Consider the following 14,954-nt stretch of genomic DNA (forward strand, 5'->3'; position numbering starts at 1 on the left):
GAACTGATAGAGCAGGTGGAGGAAGGGATAAAGACGAGGAGACCAACTGAGTAATTTAGGAGGTAAAATCTGTGATTCTTTCATCTTAAAGGATGAAGTGTGTCCAGGATGAATCTCCTAGATTCTTGTCTTGGGTGCATTGGGATGGAGAATAAAAGAAGAACATCAGATTTGGGGAAAAGTTTTGGACAAATTGAATTTGTTCTGCTTGTGGAATGTGATCCAAGGGGAGGGAAAACCAGCAAGCAATTCGATGTATACGCCTAGGGCTTAAGGGAGGTCAGAGCCAGAAATGTAGCTTTTCATCTTAATTTTAACTGATAGTAATAATGTAGGAAACAACAAAGAAATGGTCCTTTGTCCTTGCATTGTGACAGAGGGACAGAAATTTATAATGTATCACAAATGAAGCTGTTATTACAGATGTTCAATAGACCCACCCCCCACCTCAATTCTCCCCTTAATAGAGGTAGAATATTGTTATCTCCCTTTTCTCTCTCAATTCCCTTAGTGCCTTCTGGTTTGAAATACTGCTTTGAAATTAAATAAGATTGAATGTTGAAGGGTCTTAAATTTTCATGTGATACTTTACATAACTCCAAGCTGCATTTTAATGTGGCTCAGCATATCTTCTGAAGTCTCTGGGGGTACTTCAAAGTAATTTATTATTATTATTGTTATTATTTTATCATTAGCTCTCAGACAAAAGTTGAGAGAAAATTATGAGAAAAGTCAGGATGTATTTCCTAGGCTGTAAAACGGGTGAATGTTGACGTCTGGGCTCCAGCGGCTTTCTGTCTTCTTGCTCGGCATGCCCTGCCTTCTCTCTCCTGGAGGCTCCGGGGGTTTAGAGCAGAATCAGGGTGTCACTGAGGGGCGGTGACAGAGTTCTTGCAGCTCAGAATTTTTTGGATAATCTTCCACACCTTCACCTTTTCCCTACCATTCCCTCCTCTTTCTCAGCAAGGAGGACAAACTTGATCTCATTTCAGAGGATCTTAGGAAATCCTGTTCTTAGGTGTTCTCATTCTATTCCTTTATGATCTGTACATATTTTCCTTAATTATCCTCTTGTCAGTATTGAGATTTATGGTAACCTGTCCCTTCCTACCCTCTTCCAGTTGAAAATGGGTAGAAAATCAGCCATTCTGTTCTGGCTTCCTTGACGTGATAGGTTTGTCTGTTTTTTTGTTTTTCTTTCTTTTGTTCTTCTATCCATTAAGATAAAACATTCTTGGCCCATTCAGTCCCTGCCCCTTCCAAATAGACCCGTTAAACCTCTATATTTGGCTCCGTGAATACTTCTTGAACCAGCTGCCTCATGCAGCTTATTTCATTCTCAGCAGCTTTATTGTCAGAAGACGTCCTTTACGTACAGGTGATATAGTGATGTATTAACCAGTGTGCTTTCCGTTCTGGTACTTCCTGCTGCCCTCTGACAGTTTCCCTTTGCTAGTTATCAGGGGAGGGAAGAGACACCTCAGCAGAATGCAGAGAAGAGGCAAGTGTCTGGTTTTTGAATTTCAGAAATTTGAAGTCTGGGTCTGTCTATAAAACCAAATTTGGGAAAGTCAGGAAAAAAGATTTTGTAGACTAGCTGAGGAAGGACAGTCCGAAAGGGAGTCGAGAGGGCCTAGCGGTTGGCATTGGGCTCAAAAGAAACCCCTGGGAAGGTTTGGTGAAGCTTCTCCGAGAGGAGAGTGGATTTCTCCCTAAGACCTCAGAGCAAAAATGCAAAGATTAAGTTTCTGCCTCCCAGCCAAATAGGGCTCACAACCAAAATTAAGTTTAGTCCCAGAAAAAAATGAAAAGATCGAAATGACATTTCTTGCCCGTGTGATTTGTAGACAGAGATTTGTACCCGCACTCTCTAAATTGACTAGCAGTGAGGTGCAGTGGAAGATTGCTTAGGCTCCGAGGCCAGATTGCTTTGGGTTTAAATCCTGCCTGTACATAATATCCTCGTCAACTTACTTAATCTCTCTGAGTCTGTTTTTCACTTAAATTTTTCTCTCATTACTACCTCTTATTTTATCCTCTCAAGACTTATAGAACACATCCAAATCCTTTTTTCATGTGACAGCCCTACAGATATTTGAAGCCCGATATCCTCAACAGTGCCCAGCGCCATGTTCTGCACATTTGCGAAGCAAAATGATGTAATATATTCTGGAGCCCATTGCTTGCATGTGAATCCCAGCTAGGCCACTTCCTAGTTTAGGTAAGTTACTTAACTTCTTTGGACCTCAGTTTCCTTGTTTTTAAAATGGGATAATAATTATAATACCTATCTTATGGAGTGGCCGTGGATATTAAAGATGTTAATATATATAAAGACTTCCAGGTGCATGGTAGTTAATTAGGTATATAGTCAGCACCTCGCTGTGACAGAGACAAGGCTACGTGTTCACCTAGTCCTGTTTTATTTCCCTCTTCAGAGCCAGGCCGAGGCTGTGTTTTCCTGCCTTCCTTGCACTTAGGTTGGGGCCACGTGCTTATTCTGACTGATAGACTATAAGTGGAGGTGATAGGTAGGTGTCATTTATGAGCCGAAGCTCTCTGCCATGTGGATGGTGGAGACCCACGTGTTGAGATGACAGAATCACAAGATGTACTAGAGTGGGTCCATGAGTCACCATTTGGAAGAAAGCTTCTGGATCCATAGAGGACATTGTGCCCAAAAGAGCAAGAAACACACTTTGTGTAAAGCTGCTGAAATTTCAGAGTTAATTTGCTATCAAGGCATAACCTCGCCTATGTGGATTAATATAATATGGCTATTATTATGGGTTGGTTGAATAACAAATGAAGGAAGCTGTTGAGTCATCTTCAGCAGAGGCTTTTCAATGAAGATATTAAGAAGGTGAGACAAGGGGCTTTTATCAGGGAAACAAACTGAGTTAATAGAGGGTCGTTAATTTTTCTTTTGGAAAGAGTTTTTGTGTAAATTCATGTCTGGATGATAAAAATCTTTGCTCTTCTTTTCCTTGTCCCATATCCTTTAAGAGAAATTTATTTGTCATAAAGCTTTATATATCTTGTTAAACTTCAAACCGTTGTGTTCTGCGAATGTTAATTGATAATTTTGTTAGTGAATGAGCTTATCAGTTCCCATATTGGGGAGTGGGCTTTATCAAAAGGAGTGGAAGAGAGAACATAAGAGCTCCAGTTAGGTTTGTGAGAAGGGAGAGGACATGACATGGGGGCCAAGGGTGAAGCACGGGCCGTCTGTAAACAGGGTCAAATGATCCTTGAGGTGACAATGTTGCCTACCATTGTCCTGATAGTTTTTCTGCTTCCCCCACATGCCACAAAAAATGGGAAATGGATTTGATTCTTGGAAAACAAGTTTTCAGCTACCTTTAAACACTTAACTCAAGAAAATAGGGCATTTCAAAATGTTTTCTGTATCATTTTTCTCTTTTCAGTGTTTAATTCTTCATGTGTTTCTCAGATTGAGTCATTATGAAGATGGACAAAGAAATATCAGAATAAAGTGTAACAAAAATACAAGTCAAGTATTAAGGTGACTGACTTAGAGGTCTAAGCAGACCGACTTCATTTATTAACAGAAATTGATATGTGAAAGAATATTCGACCCTTAACAGTACTGGAGCGGTGGTCACATACCCCATATATTCACTTCATGTTACCCAAATGTCTGCTTTTGAGAAATAGGAGCATGAAGACAAACGTTCCTTAATTTTTCTTTTAACAGTTAGGGGCTGTGCAGTGATACATCAGAGCAGCTGTGGAAATTCAGTAACTGTTGTTTTTTTCTACAGAGAATAGAAATTTCTGATACTGACATTGGAGTGTTACAACTGTAGGAAAAAAAAAGTATGGACTCTCCTACGATTTTCACATCCCTCCTGGTCCAGCATGGACTGCCCTGGCAGTGGGAACTTTGAGACACATTAATGATCTGGATAGAACTGATTGTAGAAATGAAGCGAGAGACTCGCAACTTTGGGAAAGGGCTGTTGCCTATATCTAGCTTTCAGAATCTCCTCCATCTTCAGACTAGAGGGAAAAGTTTGTTTCTGTCTCTAGTTTCACCAGTAGCGGTTCTGTCCCCCTTTCTTGCTCTCAGTGTAGGGGTACGGGGACTTCCTTGGAGCCCAGATTATGGCAGCAGTGGTAGATGTCTCCTTTGAGGTATTGGGAGGTAGGTGATGGAGATTTTGCGGCTTCCTGTATACAAGACTTTCTTTATGCAAGATACTATTTGATAGTACAGACAATAGCATGAGGAGTTTGAAAAGACAGCTCCAAGGTTTGAGCCTGATGTTACCACTAGCCAGAAAAAAAAGAAGTTGAGAGAAACTTTTTTTTTTTTAAAGTTTGAGGAGCACCATTCTTTGTTTTGTTTTGTTTTTTGGTGAGGAAGACTGGCCCTAAGCTAACATCTGTTGCCAATCTTCCTATTTTGCTTGAAGATGATCATCGCTGAGCTAACATGTGTGCCAGTCTTCCTCTATTTTGTATGTGGAATGCTGCCACAGCATGGCTTGATGAGTGGTGTGTAGGTCTGCACCCAGGATCTGAACCCGCGAACCCCAGGCTGCCAAAGTGGAGCTGGCGAACTTAACAATATGCCACTGTGCCAGCCCCAGAAAACCACCTTATTTTTAAGGGGAAGATATCGACTTCGTTTTTGGACCTTGAGTTAGAGACAATGAGTATTAATATAGTGGTTGGAAGGTCAACACTCCATCCCTTGTGAAAAGCTGGGGCTAACGATGGTTTGAATAGAGGCTTTTTGTTGTTACGCCCAAATTAAAGACACCCCCCCAATTCTATATTTGGTAGAGCATGTCTTTGAGATTATAGAGCGCATTTGTGGCAGTATATGATGTATTATGTAAGCTCCTGACAAACAGCTTTCTATGAGCACAGCTTTTGTTCAGCAGGGGTACAAATTTATCTCTGTTATATATAGTAACAGAAACCTACATGAAATGAGTGAATTTTCTGTTTTTAAGGAAAGGTGCTATTGAAGAAGATTGAAAAGTGGGATAGCATTTTTAAAAACATATATTTGGTTTTGTGAACAAAATGATTTAATTTTCCTTTTGCAAGGCAAACTTTCTTCAGTGAGAGAGAGAGGAGAATTTCTTCTCCGTCAAATTTAATCTGTAGCCATCTGCTGCTGTATCCCATTATGTTCTTCATGTAATTAGAGCAATTAGGATGAGGCTTGGGCTATATATTGGTCTTGGAAGGAGGGCTGAGCTATTTGCAGGCTTATTTTGGGAGACTGGAGATTAATGGCCTAATCTTTTAGGTAAACTGATGGAAAGTGAGAAATCTTTAAGCTAGTAAAAGAAGAGGGCTATTTTTTCTCCTGTCTGTAATGTTGCCTTCTTATCACCATGGTAACGAGGTATCTTGATAAATATGTTTCTAATGAGGTTAACTCAAAAGGTGATAGAGAAGAAAGATTGTGAAACGAACGAGAGGAGATGGGCTCTGTGGTGTGGTGGTTGTGGTGGAAACCTCTCTCAGACTTTTGACACTGAGCTGGGTGGAAGGAAGGAATGGGGAAAAGGAGGAAGAGAGTTTAAAGGAGAAGGCGTTAATCAGAGATGCGCAAACCTCTCTTTTCGGAGGCCAGTCACACGAATGTGGTTTGGGTATTGAAGAAGGGATTAGGTACCGTCACCACGATGTGCTGACCCATTGTGAGACCCCTCGGATAGAACTGCCATGCCCCCCACACACCCACTTGGGATGAGGGTGTCAGTCCACATCCCGGGAGGGGCTTCCCTTGAGGGCTGACAGTTCTTCCTGTTCTGTCTGCCTCTCTGCCCTCTTGTGTTCATTGCAATTGCCAATATACTAGTAGTGATTCTCATTACCAATAACTCAACTACTGCATTATTTTTCCAACTGATCTTTCTAAAGTCATTCTCTACTCGAATTCAACCTACCTGTGGCCACCAGATACATTTTAATGAAATATCACTTCTCTGTCTCTTTTTTATTCAGATGCTTTTTGTAAAGGCTCAGCCTCACCCACAATGCCCAAACTTCTTATCCTGGCATTCAAGGTCCCCTGATGGGAGACTGACCCACATTGTCATCTGTAGCTCTAGTGCATGAGCCCTATTTAGGTAGTCTAGGGTCTTTCCTGTCTCAACAGTGTGCCGTGTTCATCTCTGCTATTACTTCTCTGTGCATGCCATTGCTCTTGTCTGAAAACCCCCTTGATTCTCAATCTAAGTCCTAAATCCTTCAAGGTCCAACTCAATCCTTCACTCTCCTAATTATTTTCTACAGCTGTTGTCTCTTATATTTTTATCAATAGTCCTTACAGTGCTCAGCATATTTTTTCTATAATATAGTGGATGCTGAAAAGTTGGTGGTAATTGAACCACAGGCCTTTAGAAGTGGAAGAAACTTTAGAGATCGCGATGGCCCATCCTGTTTCGAATGTCGGATTGTGTGGCACCAGTTCTTTGGGAACCCAGACAGACGAGCCTGCTTAAAGGAATGAGTTGGGTCTTTATTTCATTCCTTTGTTTCATCTTCTGTCAGGGCCCTGGTATCGCTGAATTCCACCAGGCTCAGGCAGTTGACAGACAAAATCGTTTTCTCCAGTTTCGAGGGGATTTATGCTGGAGGCATTGAATGTGTTCAGCTTCTGGGTGCGTGCCCGGTGCTGTATACAGGGAACAGTTAATTCTAGGGGCTGTCCGTGCTCTACTCTATTCAGATCAGGACTCATTTATGGATGCCAGGCCACTGCTGAGCTTGGCACTTGCTGGTGGGCAGGAGAGGACTGCTTGTCTCTCTGCATGTGACAAGTTCTGCTCCTGCCGGGTGGAGCATATGCCTGGGAGAGAGGTCCTGCGTGAGACAGCAGCAGGGAGAACAAAGCACGGGAATGAGAGACTGAGAGTGAGCAGTAAGAGCAGAAAGAAAAGGAGAAATTAAAATGGAGGGAATTGGTATCCACATTCCCAGTGGAAACAGCCAGGGAGAGCAGATCGTGATGTCTTTCTCAGGGTCGTGCGTCATTACCTAGGTCCTAGCATCACCTCAAGGTCACTGACCCCAGCTCTTTATTCATTTGTGGCATGACCTATGCCTCTTCCCAAGTCTGCTTTAAGAAGGTGTTAATTTTTTATTAAAGGTGTCCATATTTTAGTTCTCCAGTGGTTACTGAACTCTTTAATTTGCTTTTAGTTGATGACAGTGACACCCTGGTCTACATATCTGAAATTGTTCCATTTGTCTTTGAATTATACCTCCCAAGCATTAAGGTATAGGTTTTACAGATTCAGTAATGGTATCTGCCCAGGATGACCAGGATATAGCTGTCCAGCCCTGGACCTGTATTTTGTTTCTGGCACAAGGATTTTGTTGCTTCAAAATGACAAGTTTATAGGATGTCAAGATTTTCACAGGCTATGCAAATCCATCCATTCAGCAGCTATTTATTGAGTGAATATTCTTTGATATAAAAAATTTGAGGGGCTGGCCTGGTGGTATAATAATTAAGTTTGTGCACTCTGCCTTGGCGGCCTGGGGTTCACCAGTTCAGATCCTGGGTGTGGACCTATGCACCGCTTGTCAAGCCATGCTGTGGCAGGCGTCCCACATATAAAATAGAGGAAGATGGGCACAGATGTTAGCTCAGGGCCAATCTTCCTCAGCAAAATGAGGAGGATTGGTGGCAGATGTTAGCTCAGGGCTAATCTTCCTCACCAAAAAAAAAAAAAAAAAGAAGAAGAAGAAGATCCTTGTCCTCACAGACCCTCCATTTCAACAGGGAGAGACAGACAGTAAACATTAAGTATAATAAGTATAATGTATAGTATGTTAGGGAAACAGAAAAAGTACAGAATGGTAAGGGGGTAATGTGATATGTGAATGAGAGTAAATATAGTTTACTGTTTTCGATTTGGATACATTTAAACCTTATATTTTAGCAAATATGTAATTAAAGAGATTGTGCCTTTTTCCTGGGTTTTTAGATTACAGGACCATGAGGAGTCAGGCATTCAGATCCTTGTTTCTAGACTCTACAGGAATAATGGGCCATTTAGTCCTAGCCATTTGGGACTGGAGAGAAGGATAGGCATAACCCCAAAAGTCTCAAGGCAAGATCACAATTTAGTGGGAAGAAACCCTAAAACAAAGCAGACACTGAATTCCCTCTTCCTGCTCCCATGGACTGGGGAGTTTCTCCTTAAAGATAGAAGTGCTTTGTGTTCTAATATTTGTCTTCACTGTACAGGAATAGTAATTTGAGTTTTAGGTGGTTTTGATTAAATATCTTCTTATTGAATAGATTTAAATATAATTTGGGGACTATGTTATCTTAAACCTGCCATTCTTCATTCTTTGTTTATACACTAAAATGTTCAAGTGCGAGGGAAGGCTTGAAAAGGTTGTGAGTGGGGAAGGAATACGTTTCTTTCATCCACCAATTATACTTTCACATCTTTTAATTTCCATTTTTATTCCAGTCACTTATTTATTTATTTGGTGAGGAAGATTGGCCCTGAGCTAACATCTGTTGCTAGTCTTCATCTTTTTGCTTGAGGAAGATTGTACCTGAGCTGATATCTGTGCCAACCTTCCTCTATTTTATGTGGGATGCCGACATAGCGTGGTGATGCCGACACAGCGTGGCTTGACGAGCAGTGCTAGGTCCACATCCAGGATCCAAACCTGCGAACCCCGGGCCACCAAACAGAGCATGTGAACTTAACCACTATGCCACCAGGCTAGCCCCTACAATCACTTCTTTTTAGGATAATCAGTGTTATTGAAATGAGGAAATATATCTCCGAATTAAGATCAATCACGTGGCCCGGCATGATCCTGAATTTTTAACGTTCTAGTTTTCACATACACACATAACCCTAAAGTGTTTTCCTTTAGGTATTTATTTTCTGTTACTGGATTTTCACTCCCTGAAGTGTGCTAATCTGACTGACGCTGACCTAATCGTTTGTGACGTGAAATCTCTCTGCCCTCTGCCCCTGTTGATACCGTATGCCAGGAGTGCCTGTCGTAGGCTTCAGTCATCCCATTGCCTTTTGCTCTTCAGTGCTATAATGGACTCTTCCTTGTTTCTTCAGGTTATTGTCTGGGCCGAGAGTGAGCGAGTGAGGTGGCAGCAGGTACATCTATCAGTCCCAGGACCGCCAGAGTTCGCCCCAGGCCTTGGTAGGGTGCAAGCAGCTGGGACTGGTGTTCATTTTGTCAGCTTTATTGTGACCCATTCTGCTTCAGCCGCCCAAATCCTGCAGAGACACCACAGCATTATTCTTGGTCTCTTTTTCAGCTCGATATTTTTTTTTCAGAGAATGAGTAACCTCTGTACCTATTCCTACAAAAGAAGAGGCCATTTAGTAGAGAAGTGTGAATGGAAAGGCAGATTATAGTGGTTGAAGATTTTGAAAACTTGTAAAAGATCAGTTGTGCTTTCTCTTTAAACTGTATAGTTATTTGAAATCTGATACTATCAGAAAACTGTAATAATGAATATATTGAGAAACAACTGAGCAGTCCCAACTCCTAGAGTAAGTCTCGCATCCTTCTGCTGGTATTTTCGATCGTCACCTTGAACCAGAAGAGCCTGTGTGAATGTAATTCAAAACCAAATTCAGAACCTTTCCACTCTGAACTGGCTTCTGTTTTGAGAATGCCATCACTTTCCTAATCTCAAAGGCTGGAAACCCTGGTGTGATTTTATTTCCTCTCCTAGTTGGTATCCTCGGCTTCTGTCAGGCATTCCTGCCAGCTTTTCCTTTTCATATCAATAAACTTACTTATTTATCCTCTTTTCCCCAAGATCCCCTGGTTCAGGTCTTCTTTTCCTCCTCCTTGGTTTGATGTGATAACGTTTGAGACATTAACCAGTATCCCTCCCTATTGTTTCCTATTGTACTTGCCCTTTTTAAAATTTTTTTCCAATTTGGCAATCCAGCTTATTTTTTAAGGAAAAGATAAACCCAGCATATCCCATACCACAAAAGAGTCAAGTGCCTGACTTTTCAAGTTTAGGAGTCAAGTTCTAGGCGTAAAGGGAATTGATCTGGAAGATTCCAAATCAGTTCTTCCTGTCCTCAGAAAAGTAGGGAGTGGAGCTGGAGAAGAGTAGAGATGGCTTCTAGTTAGACGGACCTGAGATAGCTTTGCCAATTGTTATGGCAAGGAGAACTTAGGGGGCAGCCAGGAGATGCCTGTGTGCCCAGAGGGGCAGAATGTAGCCCAGAGCGCCGGACTAGGAGCAGGCTTGACGGGGAGGAGGAGGACGAGGGAAGGCTCTGGGGAGACCAGCTGCTGAAAGAGCTTCCGATGTTTGCAGGGGTAAGGGCGAGTGATGACCTCCACCCGTCCTGTCCCCGCACCCCCACCCCAGGCTAGCGTTTTGTGATCCTCTGGAAGCAGCCCTTGAGAAAGAGGAACCCAGAACTTGATTGAGGTTTTCCTGAACTGACTGAAATTTAGTTTTCGTCCTTCAGTAGAATGGGCGCCTCAAAACGGAAATTCAGTTCAGTCACACAGATGTCAACTCCAGTTCCTTGCCCACCTGGGTGTGTGCTTTGCAGTGGTACCTGTCACACTAGCTCCTTTCCGGCACTGCCTCTCGAATCTTGGTGCTTTCAGTGGGGATGTCTCTCATGGCTGTTTGCAGTACGCGGCCTGGACATCCAGATTCTTCAGAGCCTGGTTCCACCCCGTGTTTTCACTGGTCTCCAGCCTGAGCCTCTCAGGAGACCGGCCAGTCTCCTCAGCCTCACGTCTGCCAGATGCCTTCTCAGCCTCCCACCCAACCGCTGGCTCTTTGCTTCTGTCTCTCCTCCTCACCTTCAGACGTGGACTGTCCCCCTCCTCTTTTTTGCCAGTCTAAATCCTATCCATTTTCAGGGTTCAGCCCAGATCGTGTAAATGCCTTGTAAAAACCTTTCTTTATTTTCAAATTCAAAATGGTCTTGGTTTAAAAAAACTTACCTTACCATTTAGTGTTTAGTTACATAGTGCTGTTTGTTCCTTCATTTTTGTTCTATGGCCAGTAGTTTTTTTTTCTTCAACTAGATGATAAGCTTCTTAGAAGTATGGGCCATGCACCCCATATTTTTCTTGCTTTCTCTTGAATTCTAGCCCATGATGGGCACAGAGTAAATAATGAAAAATTACTCATTAATCAGTAGGGTAGAAGCCATTGCTATTTGCATCGTGTGCGTGAGATGAATTGTCTCTGTATCAGTTTTATTCTCTATTTATTTCTATACCTCTACCACTCTAGCAGTTAAAGAAGCAAGCAGTGGGTGGATGCTCTGTGCCTGCTCTGACAAGTAAAACAAAGCTGATTTGCTCTATTTTTGGAAAGCGTGATGGTGTTCGTTTTTCAAGTGTCACTTAAAAGCGGGTAGCTAAATAAGTACTCTGGGCGGTTTTGACGCGATGGTGTAGTTTGGTAAGAAGCCCTTTGGAATATGGGCAGCACAGGTTTAGCACCTTTACTTAATACCTCCTGAAGTTATTGAGGGGTAAGAAAAGCTAATGCTCTGCTTTGTTTAAATTTTTTTAATTATGAAAAATTATCTAACATTAATTAGAGTCCCTTCTTGACACAACCTCAAAAGCATAATTTTGTTGCAGATTTTTGTTCTGTGTTTCATTCATTTCCTTGAAAGAAACTCAGCTGGCTTCCTGCCCCATCTGTACTCTCTTTTTTATTCAATATTAGGAGCCTCTTCATAGAAGGGTCCTCTTCCATTAGGTTTTCAGGCAGCTGGATCTTCTTTTCCCATGTTGCTTCTCTGGCTGTGACAATCCCTGGAGGCCCGGGGCAGGCAGAAGACCTGGGGAAGGAAGGAGTAGAAACCTGAGAGGCTGCAGGCGCACAGGGATGTTATCCTGTCCCCCGCCACCCTCCCCCGACAGGGCATCAGCTTTCCCCAGTCCCACAGGAGAAGGCAAAACCCATTTTGCAGAAGTAGGTCATATGCCCCTCTTTAGGGATGCCCTATTCAACATGTATCCTTTTCCACGTGTAAAAATATATAGTGCATCTAATATTTTTTAAATCCTCAATTGACCCATTGCAAATAATTTGAGTTTTGTAATATTCTGCTTGTAAGGCAATGTTATCTGTGGTGCTTTTTTGTTAGGAAGCTCGCTCTGTCTCTCTCTCCATATATATATATGTATATGCACAGACACACACACACACACACACACACACACACACACACAAGCATTTTCTTACTGGTAATGACCCTGGTAATAGCCCGAGTCACGGTAAAGTTATTGGAGAGTGTCCTTATTGTGAGAATAAGTAAGAACATGCATTCAGTTTGGGGGGAATCCTTGCCAATCGTTGCCTGGCTCTGCTTGCCAACGCATAGTAAAAATAAAGTAAAATGAACAGAAAAGCTTCTACAAAGAGAATGCAGTACAACTATATTTATTCACTTGTTTGTTCATTTGCTTATCTATTTAACATGTTTCAATCAGTGCTGAGAAGCACCGCTTACTATGAGAAAGACACAGTGGGGGCGCCTTTCTCATAAGGGTTCTCTAAGGAAGTGGTAGCTAAGCTGACACCTGGACGGTAAATAGGAATTAGGGAAAGACTTGAAGAAGAGGCTGTTTCCTTGAAGTTGGAAACGGTTGGGTACGTGGGAGGACCTCAAGGCTGGACGGTGTGGCACAGCGACTGAGGAGGAGAGTGGCAGGAGAGGAAGGGAGCTGCATTTAGAAATGCTTATTTTAACTTTTAATAGATGATTCTGAGGTTAATGATTGCCAAATAGCTGTGGAAAGTATTTTTGGAGAGTCAATTTGCTGGAACAGCAGATTCTTGTAAAGTTGTATCTAACTCAGTCAAGAACGTAAAGAAAAACTAGAGGAGAGATTTGACACAGATCGTACTATGATCAGTGGCTTTTATAAACTTTTTCCTCTTTTACTTTAAAATAATGAATGGAGTACCTGGCTATTAACTTGACAGATTTCATATATATATATATAAATTAACTGGTCTTTTAGTTTTATGTTTTTGGCCTTAATTCGTGAAACAGTCGATTTGGTACCCTGTATGTTCGGTGCCTTTTAGAACTTCTGCGGTCTTGCTGAGAACATAGCAGTAGGGTTGAGTTGCAGCCCTCCTTCAAAATCCTGAGTTAACTTTGCAAAGTGCGTCTTTGTTTTTTCCGTTCTGTTCCCTCCCTCAGCTTATCTGTTAGGTGGAATTGCAGGTGGTGGGAGCAGTTGTCTCCTCTGTGAGGTGCTGTGTTCCCACCTCCTGTGCAGGCAGAGCCCTGCGCGGGCCAGAGACGTCCTGGGAATGGAAACCAGATGCAGGCAGAGGAGGACTGGGCTGGCTCGGTTAAACTGTGGCGTGTTTGTTGATGAAAAGATCAACTGGACGTAAAGAATAGGAAGGGGGAGATCTTGTCAAGATGGTGGCGTGAGCAGACTGAACTCATCTCCTCCCACAAACACAATTAGGTTACAACTATTTTTGGATAAATTACCGTGGAGAGAAAACTGAAAACTGGATAAAAAGAACCCCCACAACAAGGGACAGTCCTGACTAAGGCGGAAGAGGCAGAAATTCCTGCCAGAGAGGAAAAAAGCCACCTTTGGGAGCAGCGGAGCTTCTCAGCTGGCCAGGCGGGAGCCACCCTAAGGTACTCAGCCCTCCCTGGAGGAGTGAGGTCCAGAGCGGGGGTGATACTGCCGTAAGCGTCCTTCGGACTCAGCCCAACTGAGAGGGGGGGTCTTACTGTCTGGCTTTGCTGGCTATTACTGCAGCGAGGATACCCCCAGAAAAGCTATCGGCCGAAAGCCGAAAAGACCCGGGTCTTAAAAGGCCCATGCACAAACTCACTCATTGCAGCAACCTAAAATCACCAGAGAGAAGGCTGACAGTCCTTAGGTGAAAAGAGACTCACCTGGTGGGTTCTGGGGGCATCTTGGTGAGAGGAGGGACCTACCTCTCTGGAGACTCAGACGTTGGTGGGGGCCAATGTTCTGAGCTGGCCCAGGCGCGCTGACACGGACCCTGGTGGGTGCCATTGAGGTTCATCCCTTGGCATGGTAGCCCAGGGGTCTGCCACGCCCACTGGAGCACAAATTTAATCCAGTTCAATCAGGGCAGGCAGCCTGCCCTAGGGACTGGCCCCACCTAATAGCAAGCCCTCAGGCTACTTTTCAACCTGTATTGACTGGGTGCCTTGATCATCTACAGGCAGGCAAGGGGGTCTGCCTCTGTGGGGTGGGGTGGGGCCTGTGTGAGGACCAGGTGAACTGTAGGGGGCATTGGTGGAGAAGTGGGGGCCCCTGCAGTGTGGCATCAGAGTGTGCTCCAGGGGGTTGAGAAGTGTGCATAGACCAGGACTGTGTTGATGTATATGTGGTCTTGTTGGGGGTGAGGCTTATCAGCGGCAGAAGACCTCTGCTTCATAAATAGCCATAAAAAGGATCAGCCTCACCTTCCAAACCCTGAAACAATTGAGTGCCCTGTGTCTAGGGCCAGCCCCACTCACCTGCACTCCTAAGAGGTCTGACAACAGCCTTGTAGGCCTGAGGCCTATCACAACTGTAAGCCCCTGAGACTAGCAACCAGCTACACTGGGTACCAACCCAATTAAGAGGAAAACTGTAATAGGAGTGTGCTGTTAGACTTTGTAGCCAACAGTGCTGAGGCTCCCCAAACCAGATTTACAAACAGCTGGCCAGGGAAGGAAAGACTAGACTCCCTGGGTACCTGCAGTGGGAGCAGCCCTGCCGCAGCAGAAGGACACGAGTAGTCCACAAAGGGGTCACTCCTGGTTCTTATGGACTGGTGACGAGAGGGAAGCACACTGCTGGGCCTCATAAGGCATCTCATACATAAGGCCACTTCTCCAAGATTGGGAGACATAGCCAACTTACCTAATACATAGAAATAAGCACAGAGAAAGAGGCATAATGAGGAGGCA

The 14,954-nt window shown here is 43.5% G+C and overlaps 1 protein-coding gene across 16 annotated transcripts in view; it reads left to right on the plus strand.

Annotated features, from left to right (window-relative positions):
* Nucleotides 1-14,954, plus strand: part of IGSF11 (immunoglobulin superfamily member 11) — a 176,064-nt gene that overhangs the window by 98,197 nt on the left and 62,913 nt on the right. For 7 of the 16 annotated variants that reach the window (XM_070583859.1, XM_070583861.1, XM_070583863.1 and 4 more), the window contains one exon: nucleotides 2,084-2,221. The exons of the other annotated variants lie outside the window; for them this stretch is intronic. The gene's annotated coding sequence lies outside the window, so the exon portion shown is untranslated. The remainder of the gene's footprint in view (nucleotides 1-2,083; nucleotides 2,222-14,954) is intronic. 16 annotated transcript variants of the gene reach the window in all.

The sequence above is a fragment of the Equus przewalskii genome, chromosome 18 (assembly GCF_037783145.1).
Source record: "Equus przewalskii isolate Varuska chromosome 18, EquPr2, whole genome shotgun sequence".
NCBI lineage: Eukaryota > Metazoa > Chordata > Mammalia > Perissodactyla > Equidae > Equus > Equus przewalskii.